Source organism: Canis aureus, chromosome 25 (genome assembly GCF_053574225.1).
Source record: "Canis aureus isolate CA01 chromosome 25, VMU_Caureus_v.1.0, whole genome shotgun sequence".
NCBI lineage: Eukaryota > Metazoa > Chordata > Mammalia > Carnivora > Canidae > Canis > Canis aureus.
The window spans coordinates 46,671,776-46,698,281 of NC_135635.1; the positions used below are offsets into that span (position 1 = coordinate 46,671,776).

The window sequence follows — 26,506 nt, forward strand, 5'->3', positions numbered from 1 at the left end:
TGATGGTCACCACTTTCCTTTTCTTGTAAATTGTGGCAGTTTTCTCTCCTCTGTGAAATTCTGACTCCACAATGAGAAGAAGTCAATGAATTCCAGGGTGTGGGGTGACAGTTTCCCTCTCCTCCCCCCCTAGTTTCTTGATGACTATAAACCTTCACACCTAAAGATAACTAAAGCCCATACCATGAAAACAGCAAGTCAGATACAGCTGAGCCCACAGGGGCAGGGATATTCTATCCACTGGTATATCCCAAGCATCTCAGGGCCTGACACCCTCCACCATTCCACCCAATTCTACAGGATAGGAACTAAATCCTGAAAAGTGGAACCGAAGGTAGGGGAGGGGAGGGTGGAGAGAAGGGGCAGTCCACAAAGAGTTTAGGTAATTGTTCCAAACAATGTCCCTACCATTCCCATAACTTACCGCATTATTTGTGGAAGCAAAAGACTGAAAAGGAATCAGATTTTCAACTTTGCCATTTAAAGTAGAAACTGAGAGCCTTACTTACTACACAGATTTCAGCCCGGAGCTGCTGTGCCTCCAGGTTTACAATTTCAACTCACAGCTTAAGTTAAAAAGCCTGGAGACTAAAGATATCCCCTGGGTTAGAATATCACACATTTCCTATCCACAAACCACCTTGATTCTCTCTGCTATTCTCACTTTCTGGTCTTATTAAAATACTCATACTCTCCAAATATAGATGCTTTTCCGGGTCTCATTATTTTTCTAAAGTAATGACCCTCCACCTGGCTAGAAGAATGCTTTTGGCATGAGAGAAAGTCCAGGGTGTGAAAACTTTACCTCGATGAAAAATAAAGCCCCAGCACAATCACAGCTTATCAGGCCCCAGGGAGGCACAGCAGCAACAGTCAGGGACTGACATCCGCTCTTTAGTCACCACCAAAGCTTGGGAGTCAAAAGCACACACTTCGAAATCTGACAGCATAGGTCTGAGTGCCTGCCCTGATTTCAGTCACCCCTTCTTCCACCTAGGGTCTCACCAAACCCTAGTTCATTATCTGTAAAACCGGATAGGAACCAGGTCCAAGTTCCTAAAGATTCTTTGCAAGAAGAAGATTCAAACCATGTTTTTCCTATAATTCTGGAATTAACTTAAGTGGTTTAATATACCAACAAAAAAGCTTAAAAATATATTTTTTAATTTTTTAAAAAAGATTTTACTTATTTATTCATGGAAGACACACGGGGCGGGGGGGGGGGCGGGGAGGGGAGCAAAGAGACACAGGCAGAGGGAGAAGCAGGCTCCATGCAGGGAGCCGGACGTGGGACTTCATCCCGGGTCCCCAGGATCACATCCTGGGCCAAAGGCAGCGCTAAACCACTGAGCCACCCAGGCTGCCCGCTTAAAAATATTTAAAACATGGAGCACAAGAATTCACTGTAGGGCTAAAACAACTTGAGCTAAATGTCTGACCTGAGAGCACATTTGACAATCAAATACAGAATTTATAATATCCTCTTAAAGACTCTTTACAGATATGCTCACAGGAGCAAGCAACCACAATAATGAACGGGCATCTGTGTGGCCAGGTAATGAGAGGGCAAAGCATTCTGGCTGGCAGCAACTCTAAGATATCTTTCTCAGTATAAAACCCAACTCGTTCTCACCCTTGGGGTACAAGCCATCATTCTAAATGACTGTCTACACAGCAAACTCAGGTGGGAGCAAATACACACTGATGTTGTCTTGTTTAAATGCCACAGTCTCCATTTACAACCCACTAGGAAAAAAAACAAAAGCAATGAGCCTTATTTTGAAAAGACACTTCTCACAACTGACCTCTGCCCTAATGCACTTCAGGTAACCTTAACTAACGTCCGTGTCAAACACCAACATTAAAGGAACCTATCTGTGATCTGCATTCTTGGATAAGCTTTCCCTGAATTAAGCCTCTCCAGAAAACCAGCCGAGATACAGGGCTAACCCATGCCCCTGAAGGGATGAAGCGGGGGCCTCCTCATGATTCGTTTACCACCCATGCCAGAACCTGCAAAACCCAAGCTATCGCTACCTTTGGCTCTCTAACACAAGGCGAGGCTCTGCTGCGTGTACCGGGCTCCTCGAGGTGGTTTTTAAACTAGGAATTTACAGCGTACCACGCAGGCCTCCTGTCACCTTGCAAGTGAGGCCAGGGGGGTGGCTCACAGATGAAGTGACGTAAGTGGCTGCCATCATCTCCCCCACCCACCACCGCTCGAAGAAAACAGAAGGAAAAGCACTTCATGGACCTCGGGGGGCCGCCTGCCCAGAGCGACCCACACCCACACTCAGCCCCTGCCGGAATCCAGGTCAAGGTCCCCCAGGGTCGGTCCCCGGCTCGAGGGCAAGGCCGACCGCGCACAGGCTGGGCTGGCGGCAGGGCAGGGCGACCGGGCCCAAAGCTCAGGGGCCGCGCAGCAGAAGAGATGTGCGCCCCCGCCCCAGGCTGCCCCGGACACCGCTCGCCGCTCTCCGGGCCTCCCCCTCCGCGCTCCGCCGGCGGCCCCGGGGCCACCGCCAGGGCCAGGCTCCCCGGGGGCCCCGGGCCCGCGCGGCCGCCCCGGACGGAACACCCGACTCCTGGAGGTCGCGCGCAGGGGCCGGGGGGCGCGGAGGGCAGGGGCCGGGATCACCCGCAGAGTCGGGGCGGCGGGCGGCACGGACAGCGGCCGGGGAGGCGCGGGGAGGGGCTTCCTCGTCCGCCCCGCCAGGTAAAGGGCTCCAGCCGGCCGCCAGGAGGAGGCGCCGAGCGCCCGCCGCCGCGGGTCCCGGGCCCTGGGGGCTGCTCGTGGGGAGCTCTGCAGCCGCAGGTCGGGTCGCGGCGGTCGCGGGCGGGAGAGCCGCCCTCCGGGGCCCCGGAAACCCTGCCCCCAGGGCGCGGGAGGGATGCGGCCCCCGCGGAACGGGTGGAGCGGGCGTGGGTCTCGAAGCGCGACGCTTACCTCCGCCTCATGCCGGTGTGTGCGCAGCCGGGCCGCACTCCGGGTCCGCCGCGCCGAGCCCCGCCGAGCCCCGAGCCCCGAGCCGCGAGCCCCGAGCCCCGCGCCCCGAGCCCCGAGCCCCGCAGCGCGCCGCAGGTCCGCGCGAGCAACAGCAGCTGAGCAGCCGCGCGGCCGCCGGGGGCTGGGCGGGCACATGGGAGGGCGGGGGCGGCGGGGCTCGGCCCGACCACAGGACCCCGGGCGCGGGGGCGGCATCCCGAGGGGCGCCTCTGGACCCGGCGCGCGGTGCCCGGCCTCAGGGGCGCCGTCGGGACCTGCAGGCGTGGACAGTGCCAGAATCTCGAGGTTACGTGCAGAAGGTGCGGGAACGGGCTGCGGCCACTGCCTCCCTCCGCTCCACCCCCCTGCAAGTCTCTGTGGTACGGTCCTCGGAGCCGCGTCCAGGCGACAGCGAGGAGCTGATTGGCTGGGAATCTTGGAAGGGCGTAGGGACCCACACAAAATGGCCAATGAGAAATCACGGTTGTCCTATCAACCCTGCCAGCTGGGGAGGAGAGAGGGTGCGATTAAAGGGAACTTGTGTGTTGCCCTCAGCAGCCGCCACAAAACAAAACCAGGATTTTCTTCCTGATCTTATCTAGACGGGGAAACAAAGAGATTTAGGGGCTCCTCAGATGTTTGGGTTAGAGAGCTAAAAGAAAATACGGGGAGAAGTGAACCAGATACATCCCTGGGCCTCAGGTGCGTCGTCTAACCCAATGACAATACTGGACTAGAAGTGGGGTCCTCTGAGGGTCCTTTTCATATTTTGTGATTCTACAATCCTTTGCATGGTATTAGCAATACTTGTATATTTTCTTCAATTTTCGGCATGCTCTCCCATGTTTCAACTTTGGTTGAAAGTAAGGTAGACTTGTCAGAAATGATACCAAATCCTTTATACAGTGTAAACCCTACCTTTTGTAAAGACAAATTCAATATTCTTTGTCCCTCCTCTCTTAAAGCAAAGCATTCTCCTTATGTGTGTAGAGTACCCGACTCCCCCTCAGAATACCTCGTAATTTCTAATCTTCTGAGAGTCATCCTTTCTTCTCTCTTCCTCCACAGCATCAAAGCTTCAATTCATAATTAATACACCTGTTGAACTGTCCAGATCCCCACCTTTAGCAACAAAGCTCGCTGGTCAGTCCTCATTAGAGTCCTTGAAGTGCTATCCGAAGTGTCCGCTATACCATTTAACTGTTCATGGCCAATTTTAGTCACACTACATGTCAGATTCAAGACTTTAAAAACATTCCTCGGGAGTCTAGTCGGCTCTGTTTTATTTTTTTATATATATATTTTTTAATTTTTATTTTATTTACGATAGTCACAGAGAGAGAGAGACAGAGAGAGACACAGGCAGAGGGAGAAGCAGGCTCCATGCACCGGGAGCCCGACGTAGGATTCGATCCCGGGTCTCCAGGATCGCGCCCCGGGGCCAAAAGCAGGCGCCCAACCCCTGCGCCACCCAGGGATCCCCACAGTTGGCTCTGTTTTAAAGCTTTATTCTGGCAGCTTGGCCACCAAACTTCAGACCAACTTCACCTTTATTTTTCAGAACTTTCCAACTTTGCATCATCTGCTCACCCTACATCCATTTAATCTTCTTCCAAATTACATGAGGCGTTTGGGATACTTTATTAATAGTTCCACTCTCCCCCACACACCACCGCCTCTAACTGATCTTCCAACTATTATTCAGTGAGTTCTAGAAAGTCCAGTTTCTCCATGAAGTCTTCCCAGGTTGATTAACAGAAGCTGCTAACTTATAGAGCTCCCATTTCTACTCTGTGCCACCATAACCCTGAGTTTCTGACCCAAAATGCGATTTTTATTGATATGGTTACCTCTCTTATTCATTTTCAGCCGCAGCTGCTGCTTACATTCATTAAATGTTACTATGTGCTAGTACTGTTGGGAAGTGCTTTGCATGTATCATTTCATTTCATCATCACATGAACTCTGTGAAGTACTATTATTATTCCTGTTTTATGGAGAGAAAGAAAGTGAGTCTTAGAGAAGCTGAGTTGCCGAAGCACACACATCGAGGTCTAACTGTAGTTTCTATCTTCACAACCCCAAAGTGCAAATACTATCTCCTGTTTGTGAAGAACCTATGCTACGGCATTCCATACAAAAGATAATGTCATACGCTTACATCATTTTTTACACGTCTTTACCTACAATATCATTTCAACCTCAATCATGTCAGGAAGGTTAGGAGAAGTTTGTCCGCAAGTGAGCAAGAAAACCACAGCTAGAAAGGCTGACCAATTTAGCTATGGTAGCAGGGCTGGTAAATAATGAAGTCTGGTTGGGATCCCTGGGTGGTGCAGCGGTTTGGCGCCTGCCTTTGGCCCAGGGCACGATCCTGGAGACCTGGGATCGAATCCCACATCGGGCTCCCGATGCATGGAGCCTGCTTCTCCCTCTGCCTCTCTCTCTCTCTCTGTATGACTATCATAAATAAATAAAAATTTAAAAAAAAATAATGGCCCTAGACAAGGCAGGCTTGTGTTACTGCTCTGACCTCATCACCTCCTAGTACTTTAAAAAAAAAAAAAATGAAGTCTGGTTATCCAAGTTGTCTATTTTTCCCACCGAAATCCCCAATCCCCGAGTGAATACAATCTTTTCACATATAACCAGTAGAGAACAATTATAAGCAAGACAGGAACAAGTAACAGCAAAACCCACACCGTGCAATCCAGGGAGAATGGTAGCAGTGTTTGCAGGGCAGAAAACAAGTCCAGGAGGGCTTCTATAGAGTGAGAAGCACTATGTGTTTCTTCTCCTGGCTTGTTTATATTCTGAGATTATGCCTTTGACACACCTGGCAAATTCAATAGCAAAGGGCAACAAAAGCCTCCCCCTCCCCCACTGCCTAGAGTACCTGGAGACAGAATCCCATGAGGAAGGGATTTCTATGTGCCAGGCTGCTCACAGATTCAGGGAAGTTTCCAAGTTGCTCCTTAGTAAAGTATCTTGCTTCACTGACACGTGTAACACAGCCCTGAAAATATACACTGGGCTAATGATCTCATTCTTTTTAAACCAATGAAATCCAGGGTGTCTGGATGGCTCTGTTGGTGAAGCGCCTGCCTTCAGCTCAGGTCCTGATCCCAGGGTCCTGGGATCCAGCTCCACTTCTGGAGCCCTGCTCAGTGGGGAGTCTGCTCCTCCTCCCTCCCCCTTTGCCCCTCCCCCCGCTTGTGCACATTCTCTCACTCTCTAAAATAAATAAAATATTTTTAATACATAAATAAGATTACGGGCAGCTCCGGTGGCGCAGCGGTTTAGCGCCGCCTGCAGCCCAGAGCGTGATCCTGGAGACCCTGGATCGAGTCCCACATCAGGCTTCCTGTATGATGCCTGCTTCTCCCTCTGCCTGTGTCTCTGCCTCTCCCTCTCTGTCTCTATGAATAAATAAATAAAATCTTTAAAAAAATAAATAAGATTATAAATAAACAAATAAATAATCAGACAAACCGCTGAATCCTCAGAGGAGTGGACAGGCTGGCAAAATGGTGTGGGAACCAGTAAATTTTCAATGTCAATTAAGAAGCCTAAGCATGGTAATTCTGAAGCCAATACTGGTGACTTGCTCTTTGCCCAGCCCAGAGCTAGTCAGTCCAGTTAATTTTCATTCCCACTGCTCTTCTGTCTTTTCTTATTCCCAGAGAGCTCTAAAATGCCTCTGTTTGTCTTAAGTGTTTCATTTATGCATCCTAACATTTAGTGGGCAACTACTACGAGCAAAGGACTGTAGAATTGTGTGGGGTTATCCTGATGGATCATACATGAAGCCTGTCCTTACCGAGTGGAGAGGGTGATGAACATCAGATCTACTGGGTGAGGAGTAGATCAACCCGAACTCCTCAAAACCTATGTGATAGGATTCCATCTCAAGGCTAATTGCAAGCTCACGTCAGAAAGCCTGACCTCTAGAGAAAGAGAAAGAGCACTGGCCTGAACTCTGGGAGAGGATAGGGGTGGGGGGGATGGGCATACATATTGGGGAGGAAAGTGGAGAAATGGAGGGTACCCAGAAATAACTGGACATATACCAAACCGTAGAGGGAATAACATCAATCCATAATTTTGCCATTAAAAAACTGTGATGTGGGCAGCCCCAGTAGCCCAGCAGTTTAGCGCCACCTTCAGCCCAGGGCGTGATCCTGGAGACTTGGGATCGAGTCCCACCTCAGGCTCCCTGCATGGAGCCTGCTTCTCCCTCTGCCTATGTCTCTGCCTCTCTCTTTCTCTCTCTCTCTCTCTCTGTCTCTCATGAATAAATAAATTAAATATTTTTTAAAAACTGATGTATTCTGTCTAACTTTTAAGAAAAACATTTTCTTTTCTTTTTTAAGATTTATTTATTTATTCATGATAGACGCACAGAGAGAGGTGGAGACACAGGCAGAGGGAGAAGCAGGTTCCATGCAAGGAACCCGACGTGGGACTCCATCCCGCGACTCCAGGATCGCGCCCTGGGCCGAAGGCAGGCGCTAAACCGCTGAGCCACCGAGGGATCCCCGAGGGATCCCCAGAAAAACATTTTCTAATTTCAAAAGTAATACATGTTCATTGCTTTAAAAATTTTAATACAGAAAAGTACTAAACAATTAAAATTACTAATTACTCTTAACAGCATATCACTGTTACTATGTTAACGTATTTTTCCTGTATTTTTAAATGTTTCATGTATATTGCCAAATTGTCTTTCAAGAAGTTTACACCAGTTACTTCCCACCAGCAAGGTATGAGGGGGCTATTTCTCTGAACCCTCACCAATACTGGGCATTTCTCTTCTTTTGTAAGCCTTGTCAATTTGACAGATGAAAAATATCTCATTGTTTTAATTATTACAGTGCACTTTTACCTATCAAAGTGGTAAATATATATTTTTCCTTCCAAGTGCCCTGAAATTAAACAGCAAAGTGTCTCCCTCCGTTTAATCACACTTCTCCCAAATCCCCGAAGAATGATAGAAAAATCAGAGTAGAATATGTTCAAATGATCAATGCTCGGATCAACTCAGTGTCATTTTCCTGAACCAATAAAATAGGTAGTGGAACGGATGGCTCAAAACAACACATCAATCTATACATTGTAACTTGAAGTGAGTAACGAATCTATGCACAGGAGCTTTCAGCTTTAAAAGGATATCAATCGGGGGATCCCTGGGTGGCGCAGCGGTTTGGCGCCTGCCTTTGGCCCGGGGCGCGATCCTGGAGACTCGGGATCGAATCCCACATCGGGCTCCCGGTGCATGGAGCCTGCTTCTCCCTCTGCCTGTGTCTCTGCCTCTCTCTCTCTCTCTCTCTCTCTCTCTCTGTGACTATCATAAATAAATTAAAAAAAAAATTAAAAGGATATCTATCGGGATCCCTGGGTGAAGCAGCAGTTTGGCGCCTGCCTTTGGCCCAGGGCGCGATCCTGGAGACCCGGGATCGAATCCCACGTCGGGCTCCCGGTGCATGGAGCCTGCTTCTCCCTCTGCCTGTGTCTCTGCCCCCCCCCTCTCTGTGACTATCATAAATAAATAAAAATAAAAAAAAAAAAGGATATCAATCAACAATTAGTACTGGCTAATGTCCAAATCAGTTTGCGTCTCTTCAACAATACCAGTTCTGTGATGGGGACAAATCCAGATGGTCTAAGCTGCCAGCCCATCTTCCAGTATCGAGTGGCTGGTTAATCCATCCATTACTCTCAGCTCCTGCTAGGTCTCCCTTCCCTTGGCATTACTTTGGTTTTGTGGTTGCCTCTACATAAAGTCCTTTTCTCCAGCCGTCAACAGCCCAATTTCCCATGAAAGAATTTGCCCCTCCCCCATTCTCAGTATAGTTTGACTGGAATTGATCGAAACCCTTTTCTGGACCTGAAGTGGGATGCAGGTAGCTCTGAGAGCTGCTGGCAGCCATCTGGGGCCATGAGCTAGACTTTGCCTAAGACGAACAAACCTGAAGGAGTGAAGTTGAGAGATGGAGAGAAGCAAAGCTGGATCTGGTCACGTCTGTGAGCCCTGAATCAAGTCTCATGGGAAGGCAGTTGTATGAAACAGTAAATACGCCCCATTTTTAAACTTAAATCTGATCTTGTCATTTTTCTGTCACTGGCAAAGCAAAAAATGCTGACTGAAACACTGGCTGTGGATGGATTCTGTGGTCCAACAGGAACTCAGTCCACACATTCCAAACATCACACCCATTACTGCCACTAGTTCAGTTCATCATGACTCCTTGAGGTGCTCGGCTTTAAGGGACCTCCAGAGAAACAACCCAGTCTTTTGGAGAAAAGCTAAGGGCATCATGGCCTGGGATGTCCCAGAGCTGGAAGCCGTCCTGGGTTCTGGGGTTTATCCCTAAGCTAACATTTCATGGTGAGGTTATAAAAGGTTAGAAATCAAAGGAGGGGCAAGATGGTGGAAGCGTAGGGGTCCTCAACTCGTCTGGTCCCACAAACTTACCTAGATAACTTTCAAAACATCCCAAAAACCTACGAATTCGACCTGAGATTTAAAGAGAGAACAGCTGGGGGAAAAAGAAAAACAGCTGGAACGCTACAGAGAAAAAAAAGTTTTTGCTTTTAACAAGGTAGGAAGGCAAAAAAATAAAATAAAAAAGAATCAAGTGGGAGAGGGCCCCCACGAGGAGCTGGGCTAAGGTGGGGGGCAAGAGCCTCCGGGGCAGGAGAGCCCAGCCCTGGAGAAGCGGGAACAATAAAAATCCACGCTAGAGTTTTCCCAGACAGAAAGGTGCTTAGTTGGGATCCCTGGGTGGCGCAGCGGTTTGGCGCCTGCCTTTGGCCCAGGGCGCGATCCTGGAGACCCGGGATCGAATCCCACGTCGGGCTCCCGGTGCATGGAGCCTGCTTCTCCCTCTGCCTGTGTCTCTGCGCCTCTCTCTCTCTCTCTGTGACTATCACAAATAAATAAAAATTAAAAAAAAAAAAGTTTAAAAAAAAAAAAAAGAAAGGTGCTTAGCAAGGAACTCAGGCAAAATGGCTCAAGGGGCAGTGATGTCTGCAGATTACCGTCCTCGCCATAAGAATGGGGGGCGCGGGGGGGGGGGAGCCCACCGCACACCACCGGCCGATATTGGTAAAGGGCTGGAGTGCCGCAGCCCCGGGGCATCGGGGAGAAACCGGTTGGGTCGTGGGCAGCCTTTACCCTAGAGGCTGGCAACAGACAGAGGTGGCTGTGCTCCGATCCCTTCGGGAGAGGGGGCCCTAGGGAGCGCGGGTCCGTGGCACAGGGCCCCAGATCCCAGGTCGCCCAAGGAGACAAAGCCGGTGATCCTTCATTCCCCTGGGACAGGCGGAGGTGGAGAGGGTCCGGGACAGTGAGAACTCTGCTGGCCCTGGGCGCCCCCGAGCTGTGCAGATCAGTGCATCAGTGCTCGCCGGGGATCATCTAGGCCTGTGTGGACTGGGAGACTACGGTTAGTTACTCGCAGGGAGCTGACTCCAGAGCTGGGGACCTGGCTGCCACCATCTTTTTTTCTCCTCTGGGCGTCACCCTGTGCCTGGGAGAGGCGGGGCCCCAGGGAAGAGAGGCCTCCAGGGTAAACAGCTCCCACTGAGCCCAGCACCTGGGGGGGGGGGCGGGACAGCTTCCCAGGTACACACACCTGAGAGTCGGCACAGCAGCCCCTCCCCTCCCCTAGAAGAACTGTTGGAAGAACAAGGGAAAAGCAAATTGACTGAACAAGCAGCACTGAAAAGCTTCAGGTCTGAGGGAAAATAGTATATAGAACTAGAGGGTTCCTTTTTTTTTTTTTCATTACAATTTGTTTTTATAGCAGGTTAAAAATTTCCAATATTCTTTCTTTTTTCCTACCTTAACTACAGTATTTTACCATCTCTTCGTTTTTATGTTTTTTTTTCCTTTTTGACATTCATATTTCCACAATTACATGTCTTAGATATATATTTCACTTCTGGATTCCCTTCAACATATTCAATTTAATTTTGGTAGATATACGAGATATGGGTATTTGTTTTTTGTTTTTTGTTTTTTCTTCCTCATTTTATTTTACGATGGTGGAGGTTAGTACCCGCTAACACACAACCAAAATCCACCCAGAATCAAGTGGAATACTTTGCTGGTTCATTCTGTGAGACTATATTCTCTCTTTCTTCCCATTCTGCCCCCCTCATTTATCTTGTTTATGTTTTGGTGGTCAATGTTGGGGCTTTCTACAAGTATTTCTGGTATATATAATTTTGCATCTTCTAACATACAGAACAAAATACACTCAGAACAAAGAGGATAACTCTCTAGGACCCCTCAGGTAGACTATATTCTCTCTCCACTACCACTTCCTCACCACCACCATCCACCACCATCCCCTTTTGCTCTTTTCTATTCTTTTTTCTTTTTTTTTCTTCATCTTTGTTTTTGGTTTTTGGCTTTTTATTTTTACTACTTTGTTTTAAAATTTGTTTTTCACTTTAGTGGTCCTTTTGTTTTATTTTGTTCTGTACTTCTTTTTCTCTTATTTTCTAGTCTCTGACCTCTTTGGAATCATCTAGGGTGCATTTTACTTAGGTTGTGATTAATATTTTTGACTCAGCCCACTCATACAGCCACTCTGCACTGGACAAAATGACTAGAAGGAAGAATTCACCACAAAAGAAAGAACCAGAAACAATACTCACCGCCACAGAGTTACAGAATATGGATTTCAATACGATGTCAGAAATTCAATTCAGAAGTACAATTATAAAGCTACTGGTGGCTCTGGAAAAAAAGCATAAAGGACTCTAGAGACTTCATTACTGCAGAATTGAGATCTAATCCAGCCGACCTTAAAAAGAGATTAAATGAGATGCATTCCAAACTGGATATTCTAATGTCTAATTGGGATTCCAGAAGAGGCTCAGGGAAAGAGGACCACAAAGTAATTTGAACAAATCATAGCTGAGAACTTCCCAATTCTGGGGAAGGAAACAGGCATTCAGATCCAAGAGATGGAGAGGACCCCCCCAAAAAAATCAACAAAAACCACTCAACACCTCTACATTTAATAGTAAAACTTGCAAATTTCAAAGATAAAGAGAAAATCCTTAAAGCAGCTCAAGACAAGAGATTCTTAACGTATATGGGAAAGAAATATCAGATTAACAGCAGACCTCTCCACAGACCTGGAAGGCCAGAAAGGGCTGGCATGATATATACAGGGTCATAAATGAGAAAAACATGCAGGCAAGAATACTTTATTCAGCAAGGCTCTCATTCAGAATAGAAGAGATAAAGAGCTTCCAGGATAGGTAGAAACTGAAAGAATATGTGACCACCAAACCAGCTCTGCAAGAAATATTAAGGGGGACCCTGTAAAAGAAAGAGGAAGCCTAAGGAAATAATCCACAAAAACAGGAACTGAATAGATAATATGATAACACTAAATTCATATCTTTCAATAGTTACTCTGAACATGAATGGGCTAAATGATCCCATCCAAAGATGCAGGGTATTGAACTGGATTAAAAAGCAAGACTCATCTATATGCTGCCAACAAAACTCATTTTAGACCTAAGGATACCTCAGCCAGAAAATGAAAGGGTAGAGAACCATTTTCCATTCAAATGGTCCTTGAAAGAAAGCTGGGGCAGCAATCCTCATATCAGATAAATTGGACTTTATACCAAAGACTGTAGTAAGAGATGAAGAGGGACACTATATCATACTTGAAGGGTCTATGCAAGAAGACCTAACAATCATGAATATTTATGCCCCTAATGTGGGAGCTGCCAAGTATATCAATCAATTAATAACCAAAGTAAAACGATACTTAGATAATAATACACTAATAATAGGAGACTTCGACACAGAACTTTTTGCAAATGAGAGATTTTCTAAGCAGAACATCACCAAAGAAACAAGGGCCTTAAATGATACACAGGTCCAAATAGATTTCACAAATAGATTTCACAAATATATGCAGAACTTTTCATCCAAATGCAACTGAATGAATACACATTCTTCTCAAGTGCACATGGAATTTTCTCCGGAATAGACCATATACTAGGTCACAAATCATGTCTCAACCAATATCAAAAGATTGGGATTGTCCCCTGCATATTTTCAGATCACAATGCTTTGAAATAAGAAGAAATTTGAAAGAAATTCAAATACATGGAGGTTAAGGAGCATCCTACTAAAAGATGAATGGGTCAACCAGGAAATTGGAGATGAATTAAAAAGATTCAGGGAAACTTATTAATTTTGAAAATGAAAATGAAGATACAACCATTCAAAATCTTTGGGATACAGCAAAAGCAGTCCTAAGAAGGAAATACATCACAATATAAGCATCTCTTTAAAAATTGGGGAAAAAAATCTCAAATACACAAGCTAACCTCACACATAAAGGATAAAGAACAGCAAGTAAAGCCTACACTAAGCAGAAGAAGAGAGATAATGAAGTTTTGAGCAGAACTCAATAAAATAGAGGCCAGAGAACGGTAGAACAGATCAACAAAACCAGGAGCTGGTTCTTTGAAGGAATTAATAGGATAAGTAAACCCCTCACAAGCCTTATTAAAAAGAAAAAAGACTCAATAAAATCACGAATGAAAGAGGAGAGATCACAACCAATTCCAAGGAAATACAAACGATTTGAAAAAGCAGCTATATGCCAACAAATTAGGCAATCTAGAAGGCATCATGAGCAGCTATATGCCAACGAATTAGACAATCTAGAAAAAATGGATGCATTTCTGGAAAACTGCAAATTACCAAAACTGGAACAAGAAGAAATAGAAAATGTGGACAGGCCAATAACCAGTGAGAAAAGTGAAGTAGTTATCAAAAACCTCCCAACACAAAAGCCCAGGGCCAGATGGCTTCCCAGGGGAATTCTATCAAATGTTTAAAGAAAAAATACCTCTTCTACTAAAGCTGTTTCAAAGGATAGAAAGGGAGGGAATACTTCCAAACTTGTTTTATGAGGCCAGCATCACCTTGATTCCAAAACCAGACAAAGACCTCACCAAAAAGGAGAATTATAGACCAATATCCCTGATGAACACAGATGCAAAAATTCTCAACAAGATACTAGCCAATAGGATCCAACAGCACGTTAAGAGGATTATTCACCATGACCAAGTGGGATTTATCCCCAGGATGCAGGGCTGGTTCAACACTCATAAAACAATTGACATGATAGATCACATCAGTAAGAGAAAAAAAAGGACTGTATGATCCTCTCAATAGATCCAGAGAAAACATTTGACAAAATATAGCATCCATTCCTGATCAAACTCTTCAGAGTGTAGGGATAGAGGGAACATTCCTCAATATCCTAAAAGCCATCTACGAAAAGCCCACAGCAAATATCATTCTCAAGGGGGAAAAACTGAGAGCCTTTCCCCTAAATCAGGAACACGACAGGGATGTCCACTCTCACTACTGCTATTCAACATAGTACTAGAAGTCCTAGCCTTAGCAATCAGACAACAAAAAGAAAAGGCATTCAAATTGGCAAAGAAGAAGTCAAAGTCTCCCTCTTCGCAGATGACATGATACTGCATGTAGAAAACCCAAAAGACTCTACCCCAATATTGCTAGAACCCATGCAGCAATTCGGCAGTGTGGCAGGATACAAAATCAATGCCCAGAAATCAGTGGCATTTTGATACACTAACAATGAGACTGAAGTAGGAGAAATTAAGGAGTCAATCCCATTTACAATTGCACCCAAAAGCATAAGATGCCTAGGAATAAGCCTAACCAAAGAGGTAAAGGATCTATACCCTAAAAACTACAGAACATTTCTGAAAGAAATTGAGGAAGACACAAAGAGATTAAAAAATAGTCCATGCTCATGCATTTTAAGAATAAATATTGGAAAATGTCTATGCTACCCAGGACAATTTACACGTTCAATGCAATCCCTATGAAAATACCATGGACTTTCTTCAGAGAGTTGGAACAAATAATCTTAAGATTTGTCTGAAATCAGAAAAGACCCTGAATAGCCAGGGGGATATTGAAAAAGAAAACCAGAGCTGGGGGCATCACAATGCTGGATTTCAAGCTGTATTACAAAGCTGTGATCGTCAAGACAGTGTGGTACTGGCACAAACACAGACACATAGATCAACAGAACAGAATAGAGAACCTAAATATGGGCCCTCAACTCCATGGTCAACTAATATTTGATAAGGACAGTCTCTTCAATAAATGGTGCTGGGAAAATTGGACAGCCACGTGCAGAAGAGTGAAACTGGACTATTCTCTTACACCATACACAAAGATAAACTCAAAATAGATGAAAGATCTAAATGTGAGACAAGAATCCATCAAAATCCTAGAGGCAAACACAGGCAACGCCCTTTTTGAACTTGGCCACAGCAACTTTCTGCAAGATACATCTATGAAGGCAAGGGAAACAAAAGCAAAAATGAACTGTTGGGGGGATCCCTGGGTGGCGCAGTGGTTTGGCGCCTGCCTTTGGCCCAGGGCGCGATCCTGGAGACCCGGGATCGAATCCCACATCGGGCTCCTGGTGCATGGAGCCTGCTTCTCCCTCTGCCTATGTCTCTGCCTCTCTCTCTCACTGTGTGCCTATCATAGATAAATAAAATAAATTTTAAAAATAAAAAAAAATGAAGTGTTGGGACCTAATCAAGAATAAAAGCTTCTACACAGCAAAAGAGTCAACAAAACTAAAAGACAACCTACAGAATGGGAGAAGATACTTGCAAATAACATAGCAGATCAAGGGCTAGTATCCAAGATCTATAAAGACCCTGTTAAAAAAAAAAAAAAAAAAAAGACCCTGTTAAACTCAACACCCAAGAAACAAGCAATCCAATCATGAAATGGGCAGAAGACATGAACAGAAATTTCACCGAAGAAGACATATGCATGGCCAACAAGCACATGAGAAAATGCTCCGCGTCACTTGCCATCAGGGAAACCAAATTAAAACCACAATGAGATACCAACTCACACCAGTGAGAATGGGGAAAATTAACAAGACAGGAAACCACAAATGTTGGAGGGGATGTGGAGAAAGGGGAACCCTCTTGCACTGTTGGTGGGAATGTGAACTGGTGCAGCCACTCTGGAAAACTCTGTGGAGGTTCCTCAAAGAGTTAAAAATAGAGCTACCCTATGACTCAGCAATTGCACTGCTGGGGATTTACCCCAAAGATACAGATGCAGTGAAACACTGGGACACCTGCACCCCAATGTTCATAGCAGCAATGTCCACAATAGCCAAACTGTGGAAGGGGCCTCAATGTCCTTCAACAGATGAATGGATAAAGAAGATGTGGTCTATATATACAATGCAATGTTACTCAGCCATTAGAAACAACGAATACCCACCATTTGTTTCGACATGGATGGAACTGGGGGGTATTATTCTGAGTGGTAAGTCAGTTGGAGGAAGACAGTCATCATATGTTTCACTCATACAGGGAATATAAGAAATAATGAGGGATCCCTGGGTGGCGCAGTGGTTTGGCGCCTGCCTTTGGCCCAGGGCGCGATCCTGGAGACCCGGGATCGAATCCCACGTCGGGCTTCCGGTGCATGGAGCCTGCTTCTCCCTCTGCCTGTGTCTCTGCCTCTCTCTCTCTCTGTGTGTGACTATCATAAATAAATAAAGAAAAAAATATTAAAAAAAAAAAAAAAGAAATAATGAAAGGGATTTAGGGGAAATGAGAAAAAATGAGAGGGAAAAATTAGAGAGAGAAACAAACCATGAGAGACTCGTAACTCTGGGAAACAAAGGGTTATGGAAGGGGAAGTGGGCAAGCGGCGGGTGTTGGGGTAACTGGATGATGGGCACTTGATGGGATGAGCACTGGGTGTTATACTCTAAACATAGATTTGCCAACAGGCAAATCGAACTTCAATAAAAACAAATGCGAAAAAAAAAAAAAAAAGAAGAGAAAAGGTTAGAAATCTTTTAACTAATTAAATCTCTAATTCTCGGTATGTCGAAAAATTAAGAAGTGTTCCCCCCAGTTCTTTGGTATGTATGTTTTGCAGTCAGATATTCTAAGTACATGCAAGAAAAACCAAGATACTCTATAGAAGAAATCTCTAATCACCAAGGCTGCTGCAAAATAACATCTATGTTTACCACATTTAATCATCATCAAAATAGAGTTTCCTGGAGTCCTAATGCAAGAAGACTCTTCCCTAATCCAACTCAGACCTAGTTCTTGAAAATCTCTAGAAACACAGCAAAATTTGCCAACAGGACTTTTCTTAACTTGTTTCTTCACATCTAAGAAAAATTTACAAAAATAAAATATATACATATACATATATAGATATAGATATAGATATAGATATATATCTGTCTTTCAGGACTTTTTTTGAACACAGACCCTAGTCTCTGTGCCCACTACCAGACCTCAATGTGTAACATTTTAGATCTGGTCTAAAACAAACTCACCCTTGTGACTGCTTCATTTTATAGTGGGGAGAGAAAGAAACTGTCTTTCCATTTCTGTCTGACTGCCCCCATTCCTCTTAAAAACATCACTTTCAATATTCCATGAGGCAAAGGTCAAGTTCCAATTGGGTTATATTTGGATATGACTTATTTTACACAGCTCCGTTTTCAAATTGTGAAAGAAAAAAGAATAGAAAAAAAGGAATCAAGAGAAGAGAGATACCATATGATACTGCACATTTTGGCAGTGGAATAATGATAGATGTCCTGAGAAAGCCTCAGAATGGAACCAAAAAACTTGAAACTGCTGGTATACAAACTGGTACTTTTAGATTTAAGAGAACATATGCAAACGGATCAGCCTTTTACAGAGAAGGAAAAGAGGTCAAATCTTCCTTTGTCCAGTGCCTATTGAAGGCACATACAGGATCTCAAATCCTCTTTGCTCCCACTTGAGATCACTGAAGTTCTGTTTGATTTAAGCCTCCGATTCTTTTTCATTCATTCATCATGGGTGCCTGCTATGGTTGTTGGTGTGAGAGCATTCCGAGATCAAGTAGATGTAGGGTCTGACCTGTTGCTGACAACAGAGCAGGGAAAGTGCAGCATAGAAAGAAACTGGTCTTTGCTAGGACGGGTCTTTGCTAGGTAGGTAGGAAGTCCTATCTTGTGACACTGAGAAGATTTTTATCTAAGAGATCAGGGAAAGCTTTATGGAGGAGGGGTTATTTGAGTGGCCTCTCAAAAGAGTGGGCTAGAAAATGGTATCCCAAGAGGTGAGGCTCCTCTTCACCTTTGCCAGCGCCTACATTCTGAAAAGAAGCAAAGACACTGTCCCCCAGCCCCACCCCAAACTTTGCCAGAAGTTTTCAGAAGCACCTCACTGCCCCAGGGCGGAAATAGATTGGACGCTTAGAAAGAAAGGGAATTCAAAAGGATAAATATTAAATGTTAACATGTAGGTGAAGAGGAATGGGTGGGATTGTTTGAGCTTACCTTCTTTTTGCTTATTTGTGCTTTTTCATTTTGGGAAAGAATACTTTTGTAATAAGAAAAAATAAAAACAATTTTAAAACAATCCCCCTTTCCTCCCAGTGCCCCACAAAAAAAAAAAAAAAAAAGACAAAAGGAATGAGAACAGCATCCACATCTTTTTGACTTTGAATGGTCTTCGAGTCCTCTGGCCACATCCACGATCACAGGTCCTGTCAATGTTTCGTTCTGCTTGGAAACCAAGCCTATTTGCATCGACAATAGCTGCACCATGCCTCAGAGCTGCCCCTCAGAGAGTGTATCGCAGCAAAATCATTGGCTTCAGCAAAATAAAATCTCTTAGGATAGTTTGGCCCCTTGGGCCAGATGTCCCTAACCTTATCTAGAAGAGAAGTTACTTTCATTTTCTGCAAATCTTAAATTCCTGACAGTGAAAGCCTTAAGGAAGGCGTGGGGACAGAAGATGGCTGAGGGTCACCACTATTGACTTCACCTCCTGCCTGCCTGCTGGGAAGCTCGTTAAAAATTGGGGAGGAGAAGAGGGGGTGCAAGCTGAGTTGAGACTAGGTAATGGCAAATGGTCTGAAAGCTCTAGTATAAAAGTTTAAGCTTTGGCACTGGTGTGTCACTAATAGGTGCCAAATAGTGATGCCCTCAGCTCTCAGGGCTGCCCTGCAGGACCAGGAGTGGCCAGAGCCTCCCATTTAGCCTCCTCCTGCAGGAATACCTTGTCACTTCACCCCAGGATACTGGTCAAATACCATCTTCTATGTGAATCACAACATAGCACACATACAGAGAACACTGAGGTAGGGTTTCAAGATGTACTGATCCGGAACTGCTGTCTTACAGAGGTGATGTGAAAACACCGATGGCAAATATTTGCAGAGCTGCTCCTTTGTGACAGGTCCTGGAATGATCGATGCATCCGTTCTGTAGTGGGTATCACCAACTTGTGCCTACTCGGCATCCAGGCTCTCTTACCAGAGAATAGCTCCTACATCTGTTATGGGAACTGCCTTTCCCTTCAGGCCTGTGGGCATGACAACCAAGGCATCTCGTTCTCCACCCATGACGTAAACAGCACATGGCCCAGCCATGGCCAGGCTGACTGCTCTTCCTAGGATTTCAGTGTTAAGCAGAAAGACACAAGAACTGAAAATGGGGATCCCTGGGTGGCGCAGCGGTTTAGCGCCTGCCTTTGGCCCAGGGCGCGATCCTGGAGACCCGGGATCGAATCCCACGTTGGGCTCCCGGTGCATGGAGCCTGCTTCTCCCTCTGCCTGTGTCTCTGCCTCTCTCTCTCTCTGTGACTATCATAAATAAATTAAAAAAAAAAAAAAAAAAAGAACTGAAAATGATGTGAGCTGATACATCCAGTTGTGAATATCCTGAAGAAGGAAACTGGGTATTTCTCTACTCTCTAGATCCCCTTAGCTGCCCTGGTCCTCATCCTTTGCAAGATCTGGCAATATACTTTTCTTTCAACTGTGTTAGCTAATTCATCATCTTCCAATACATTTCTTCCACCCCTCCCCAAAGTTAGCTTTAAAGTCTATCTCTGTTGTTTGCAATAACAACAACAACAACAAAAAAACCCAAAGGTATGAACGAACCTTAAGAACCTCATTTTGTGTCATTATTTTTTTAAAAGATTTTATTTATTTATCCATGAATGACAGAGAGAGAGAGAGAGAGAGAGAGAGAGGCAGAGACACAGGCAGAAGGAGAAGCAGGCTCCCTGTGGGGAGCTCCATGTGGGACTTGATCCCAGGATCCCGGGATCACGTCCTGAGTCAAAAGCAGATGCTCAACCACTGAGCCCCATTTTGTATTATTATGATCCCTATTTTAATATAAGGTATTGGACTTCAGAGATGTTAAAAAACTTGCCTGAGGTCCCACAGCTAATGAGTGCCACCCACACTCAGAATTTTAACCGAAGTCTGTCTGACATGGAGGCATGACAAGAGTATAGGTTTTGTCATGAAAGCAAAATGAGCTCAAATCCCCACTTTTCTGCATAAAACCCTGGTTACATGTCTCTGAATTGCAGTAATTCCCTCTAAATTAGAAAAATGGGAAAAATAATGCTCATTTCACAGAGTTGTTGAGGGTTGATGGAAATAATGTACATGAAAGCAGCGGCCTAGAGTATGTGCTTAGCAGGTATTTTTTTTTTAAATGTTTTAATTTTTATTTATTTATGATAGTCACAGAGAGAGAGAGAGAGGCAGAGACATAGGCAGAGGGAGAAGCAGGCTCCATGCACCGGGAGTCCGATGTGGGATTCGATCCCGGGTCTCCAGGATCGCGCTCTGGGCCAAAGGCAGGCACCAAACTGCTGCGCCACCCAGGGATCCCTGTGCTTAGCAGGTATTAATGTTCTTCCTCTAAAAATGAAAATTATTATATTTGAAGAGTTAATTCAACAAACTAACCAATGCTTTGTTTAGTCCAAAGATTATTGCTTCTGACTTGATCCAAGTATAGTCTCTCTCTCCCTCCCTCCTCCTCTCCCTTTCACACAGACACAGACACAGACACACCCACACACCCACACACTCACACACACAGTTCTGTTTGTGGAAGTTTCCTCTCATATCTCTACCCTTCATCTGTGTGGAAAATGAGCAGAGGGGTATATAAATATGCATACAATCTAAATCTTCTACCCAGCCTGCCTTGGACAAAGAAGAGAGCAAAAATTTTCATTCCCTTTAAGGATGGGGAAAATGAGGCACAGAGACACTAACCATGTATCTTCAGGTTAAACAGCAAACCAAAGTTTAAGGGAGGGATGTAGAAATTATACACTAGGCCATTTAGTCTGAAAATGCTCTAGTCTAGAAGAGAAATAGCAGGCTTTCTAAGTTGTTGGTTATCGTTTTGCCTCCACTCTCCTTCCCACTTAAAATAAAACAGCTCCATCATTTAAACATCTACCTGAGGCAGATTTCTAAGAAAATTTCTCCAGCTCTGTCCATTCCACACCTTGTATTTCTCTTCAGATCTGTGACCTACTTAAAATTATCTTACAATTCTTTAAAACAAATTTTTTTAAGTCATCTCTACACCCAACATGGGGCTCAAACTCACAATCCCAAGATCAAGATTTGCATGCTCTACCAACTGAGCCTGCCAGGCACACCTTAAAATGAGCTTATAATTCTCTTAATAGGGGAAAAAAGTCCCAAAGATTATTCTCTATGCTGGAAAAATTAAAGTCCTCTTATGATATACAGATAAGGAGAAGGTGTTATCTATACTGAGCTTTCTGATGCTTCTTCAGAGATAAATTCAGGTTTTTCTAGGATTGAGAATGTGAAAAATACAACCAAAACACCTAACTGGTCAGTCAGCTAACAGATATTTACAAAGTGCTTGCCTTAAGCAAGGAATTTGCCAAAATTGACATTAGCTCATAATAAGAATGAATGAAAATCAATACATCTTGAACTTATTCAATGTAATTGTGACTCTCGTGATTTCTCTGGTTTCTAGGGCCAAGAAAACAACATTCTACATTGTAATATGATAATTTCTGGAATTTCTTCTCCACATCTATTTCTTTCAATCTTGAAGGTTTTGAGGGTTCTTTATTACTGAAATGGCAAATGAATATAACAGCAAATGAAAATTTAAAACTGAAAAAACATCTATAATACATCACTTTAGCACAGCAACTTGCACATGAGGATTTTTGTCTTTTAGGTGCACACAGATTACCTACAATTACAAATGTGGTATGCTTGCTTTTTACATTTTGTTGTCCGTCTAATTATAAATCTTTTCTTTGTAGACATTTTTAGAAAAGATTTTATTTTTATTTATTTACTTATTTATTTTTTAGAAAAGATTTTATTTATTGAGGGAGGGAGAGAGAGAGAGAGAGAGAGAGAGAGCACGAGAAGGGGGAGGGGCAGAGGGAGAAGCAGGCTCCTTGATGAGCAGGGAACCCGATGTGATATGGGGCTCCACCCTGGGACTCTAGGACCATGTATGTATGATTAGTGTGTAGTTCTGGCTTTTATCAAATATATGTCACTATAAAATAGTTGAATTATCCACAAACTTCCCCAGTTCTCTTAGTAGTCAACTTCTTTCTCACACCTCCAGCTCTTGGCAATTGCTAACCTTTTCTCTTTTTTTTTTTTTTTGGCATTTTTTTCAGAATGTCATGTAAATGAAATCATATAGTATATAGCTATGCGTGGAATTCTAATGTGTTTTTTTCTTTTTAACTCCAAAGAGTTTGTTTTGTAGTATTCAAAATACTTTATTAAAGATTTGGTTCAATCTCAAAAGAGCAGTACAGTGTAGGAGGAACAGAAATTGTGACTCTCACTTTCTTATGGTGGATGCACCTGGTATAACAAGGTCTTCTGGAAACAAGCCTTCAAAAAGCCAAAGTCACTACTTAACTCTCTCCACTTCTCCCTTTTCAACACGCCACCTCTATCCTTTTTATGAATTTTTTGTTTGAAAGACATGAACTTTTAATCTGTAATATATAATGTAATATTCTCCCATTCTATTCATTTTTCATGTCAGAATTTTTTATATTTTTCAAAAAAGATTTTTATTTATTCATGAGAGACACAAAGACACAGACAGAGAGAGAAGCAGGCTTCCCGTGGGGAGGCCGATGTGGGACTCGATCCCAGGACCCCGGGATCACGCTCTGAGCCAAAGGCAGACACTCAACTACTGAGCTACCCAGGTGTTCACTCATTTTCTTTTAAAAAATACTGGTCATGGGGGATCCTTGGGTGGCGCAGCGGTTTGGCGCCTGCCTTTGGCCCAGGGCGCGATCCTGGAGACCCGGAATTGAATCCCACGTCGGGCTCCCGGTGCATGGAGCCTGCTTCTCCCTCTGCCTGTGTCTCTGCCTCTCTCTCTCTCTCTCTCTCTCTCTCTCTGCGTGACTATCATAAATAAATAAAAATTTTAAAAATAAATAAATAAAAAAATAAAAATACTGGTCATGACCCACCAAACTGATTTCATGATTCACTGATGAGTCTGAAAAAGTATAAAATAGGATTTTATTAATGCACCACAACTGTCTTAAGTACTCCCACTCTGAGCTTGGGTGACACCTGAAGATGAATGGATATACATGAAGTTAAGCAGGATCAATTGGACATTTTCTTCCAGGGGCCTGTGAAGTAAATTGCCTCTATTCAGAAACTGGTGGTCATGGTGGGGAGGGGCAGTGAGAAATGAGACATATTTGTGCTCTTCCCTGTGTAGCCGTCCAGTGGACTGGAAACCTTCACAGTATTGGCCTGGCCTGCTCTGTGAGGTGGATCAGCTCTGAGGTGGCCTGTCGGGAGAGGGCCTTTGGGTCTGAGGTAGCAGAAGCCACTGCAAGCTATCGTTCACATGAAATTAGTCAAAAGCAGGTCCAAGCACAGCTGAGAGAGCTACGACCAGGCAACATGAAGCATGGGTATGGCCTGGCTTGCCAAGTGAGTGCTGGGGAAAGCCAGGGGGAGGCCCATGGTGGATAAGCGAAGGCATTGTCTCAGGAGGTCAGGTGGACTCCAGGAGGAGACAAAATAGTGTTGTGTGTATGGTTGTGCACAGACCAGAAAAACAATGACTAAAGGGCAGGATGGAGGATATTACAACTGTCTTAGGTTGCTTGGAGAGAGGCACCAAGGAAGGGCTTGTCTAGGTCAGAGCCTGAGAATGCAGAGACGAATAACCCTGTATAGCAGTGTGGAAGAGCTGTGGTCATCTCCCTTCTTTAGAGTGATCACTGCATTCTTAATCCTCCTCTTCAGTCTATGTCCATTCTCCTTGCAGTTGGCTGAAGATCTATACATGACCCTGGTCAGTACCAGCAGACCTAAAGTCTATAAATCTACAGAAGACCCTACAGACTTGGAAAGGCACACATCTTTTTTTCCCTTTGCTCTGGAATATTAATCAGGACATCTCATTTAGTGAGAGAACCTATTTTGAGGGAGACACTTGCTCTCTCGCTCCTCTGAAACATCACCTTCATCCTGAGCCACTGTGAGCAGCTGGATCCCCTCGGTCTGTCTTAGCTTGCAGCTTCCAGGCATTCACAACAGTTTCATACTGTGCCATACAGCAGCATCTTGAGAGGCTTAGTTTAACTATCAAGTTCACCTGGGAAAATGTCATCCTAATCCATTGGAATGGTGGATTGCCAACTTAGTTCACTGGGATCACCTGAGAGCCTTTAAAAAGCCCAGTGTTGGGCGTCGCGGGTGGCTCAGCGGTTTAGCGCCGCCTGCAGCCCAGGCCCTGATCCTGAACACCGGGGATCGAGTCCCACGTCGGGCTCCCTGCATGGGGCCTGCTTCTCCCTCTGCCTGCGTCTCTGCCTCTCTCATGAATAAATAAATAAAATCTTTTAAAGAATCAAAAAAATAAAAGCCCACTGTTTAGGCTGCATCCCAGACCAATTAAGTCAGAGTCTCTGGGGATGGGACCCAAAAACAGTATTTTTTTTAAAGCTCCCCAGGTGTTCCAACATGCAGCCAAGGCTGCGCACCACTGACTAATACTGCAGGGCCCCAGGAGGTCAGCCTTCTATTCATCTTTTATTTTAACAAAATTTCATCTTTCCCATGAAAGGAATCTTAATAACAATGAGAAGTCGAAGTAGTGGCTCACCGCGCTCGCCCGGTAAGGAAGCGGGGAGTGGAGAGGAGGAGGGGCCGGCTGGCAGGAGGAGGGCTCAGTACGCACACGGTAGTTGGCCGGCGGTCGTACTCGTTCGATTCGAGGAAGTCCCGCGACGCCTCCTCTGCTTCCAGGGAGGAATGGAAGTGACCCTCCCGTCGCCAAAGCTCTCCGAGGGGGGCGGCCGCGCGCACCTGCGCCGGGGCCCCGCGGGCGGGTGGTCAGCCGCGGGCGCCCTCTCCCGGGACCCAGCGGACGCTCCCCTCGCCCGACAATTGCTCCTTCTGGCTGGGGTCATGGATTCGTTTCCTTGAGCTTGCCGGCAAGGACGCGACTTCCACGAGGACTTCCTGGCGTTCCTCTGCCATCTGGCACGCCACTGCTTTGCCTGGGGACGTTATTTCCTTGATTGTAGGATAGGAACGCAAAGCAAATGAGACGGAAGTGCTGGTAAATTGAGCCCTGCTGCTCCTCTGATGAGCTTTGCAGCGTTTATTCGTGACGCTTGGTATCGGCATCAGTGGGTGTTGCGTGGTAATGGAGACGCGGACACTGGAGGGTAGCTCCCACTGGTCAAGGCAGTAGTGTGTTTAAAGGGAGAAGAAATAATAATTCCGAGAAACCCAAAGACATCAGAAAGGAAAGTGCTTCCTAATCATAAGAAATTTAAAGATGGGGGTGGGTTTGTTTGTTTGTTTTTTGTTTTTAGGCAGGAATCAAGACATATAACCTTGTCATTTGGGAGATTTGTTTACCCAAAGGAAGACTTGATGGTACTCACCGATTAGGGGGCTTCAAAGGGCATCTCCTCCATACGTAACAAATGTTGGCTCCCCAGAGTCAGTAGGTCCTCAGTGTACAGGTGCTGCTGCCATAGCTGCACACATCCTAACTGCTGCACGCTCCACCTTCCCGCTGGACCTCCACTGGAGGTTAGCATCCGGAGGCTCCAAGGGGCCTCCCTGTCTCCCCCTTGTCTTTTCTGTGCAATTCTTTCTCAGGGTCCAGTCGAGAGAAGGAGGAAAGAATGAGATCCAGGGTCTGCTTCCTGCGGCTTGTCCTCACTGCTGTATCTCAGCTGCCTTTGGAGAAGTCAGTGCAGCAGAGCTGGATGCTGGCTCGTCATGGTTGCTATGGTGACCAGGAGCTGGCAACTTGACGGTGGCTGGGAAAGGCAGGGGAGAAAAGGTAACAGATAAGTGATGACGTCGTGGACTCTCTTCTCTTGGGATCTGCTGACCCCAAGAGAGCTAAAAGAAGTGGAGTTTCTGAATGGTATTAAACAGAATGTCTGTTTTTTAGTTTCAAACCAACACCAAAACCAAACCCTTTGTCCTCCTTCGGAATTCTTTCTTTCTCCGTTCCCCAATCCCTATCTCAACACACACATTAGCGTTTTAAGGCTCCAAAATTCCAGCGATACTTCTCCAGGTCTCTT

The 26,506-nt window shown here is 45.1% G+C and overlaps 1 protein-coding gene across 27 annotated transcripts in view; it reads right to left on the minus strand.

Moving 5' to 3' along the window:
• Positions 1-26,221, minus strand: part of MICAL3 (microtubule associated monooxygenase, calponin and LIM domain containing 3) — a 219,473-nt gene extending 193,252 nt beyond the window's left edge. For 22 of the 27 annotated variants that reach the window (XR_013364536.1, XR_013364537.1, XM_077871767.1 and 19 more), the window contains exon 1: positions 2,948-3,058. The gene's annotated coding sequence lies outside the window, so the exon portion shown is untranslated. Of the gene's footprint in view, positions 1-2,947; positions 3,059-25,849 lie in introns of those variants that run through there. The other 5 variants (XM_077871773.1, XM_077871749.1, XM_077871772.1 and 2 more) reach the window with 4 other exon arrangements.
• Between the last annotated feature and the right edge of the window lie 285 nt (positions 26,222-26,506).